Source organism: Octopus bimaculoides, chromosome 8, assembly GCF_001194135.2.
Source record: "Octopus bimaculoides isolate UCB-OBI-ISO-001 chromosome 8, ASM119413v2, whole genome shotgun sequence".
Classification (NCBI taxonomy): Eukaryota; Metazoa; Mollusca; class Cephalopoda; order Octopoda; family Octopodidae; genus Octopus; species Octopus bimaculoides.
The window spans coordinates 28,741,544-28,742,585 of NC_068988.1; the positions used below are offsets into that span (position 1 = coordinate 28,741,544).

General features: G+C 37.0%; 1 protein-coding gene across 4 annotated transcripts in view; it reads left to right on the forward strand.

The window, feature by feature from the left end:
* Positions 1-1,042, forward strand: part of LOC106867361 (uncharacterized) — a 65,885-nt gene that overhangs the window by 60,749 nt on the left and 4,094 nt on the right. The window lies entirely within an intron of this gene.

The window sequence follows — 1,042 nt, forward strand, 5'->3', positions numbered from 1 at the left end:
GTTGTCTGATCCATTGTCTGATCATTTGTCTGATCCATTGTCTCATCATTTGTCTGATCCATTGTCTGATCATTTGTCTGATCCATTATACCAATCTATTTTCCTAGCCAACTGCTTTCTGCTCACTTTAAGCCATACTTAAATCCAGTGCTTATCAAAGAGGGCAGTGCTGTGACCCCTGGGGAGAGGGTCTAAAATTTTATATGGGTACTAGTGATAAAGTGGAGGCAATGGAGACAGGGAAGGGTGGGCATAGCTGCAACTGGAATTGATTGTTGTTGGTCTTTGTCTTCTATTTGAATCTTTCTCATTTATCTTTTACTTGTCCCAGTTATTGCACTTCCATTAGCTTGAAGGGCTTCTTTTTAGTTGAACTAATTAACCCCACTACTAATTTTTTATTATGTGTGGTTGGTTTGTATTCTGTTGCTTTCTCTTTTGCCAACCTGCTAAGTAATGGGAATGTAAACAAAGCAACAACAGTTGTCATATGGTGCTGGTGGGAACAACACACACACACACACACACACATATGATGGGCTTCTGCACAATTTCTGTCTACCTAATTCACTCATAGGCATTGGTCAGCCTGGGGCTATAGTTGAGGGCATTTGCTCAAGCTGCACAGTGGGACTGAACCCAAGACCACATGGTTGCAAAGCAAGCTTCCTACCTAGACAGCCGTGCCTGTATAAGGAATGTAAATATAACGTTATGTTAAATTCTTTGTTTTCCACAATCACAACAACATCAACAATAATACCAAACACCAAAATGTGATTAGGTCAATAAACAAAACCAAATATATGTCACCAATGTGTGTGAATAATAAAGAATGACTTAAAGAATAATTCAAAAGACATTGTAAAGATTTGTGGCTATATCCATATATGGAACACTGACACACACACGCACACACACACACACACATATGCAACAATGATATACACACACATATCTACATATGCATTTATATATGTATGTATACATGTATGTGTATATGTACATGAATGTATATATATATATATATATATATATATAT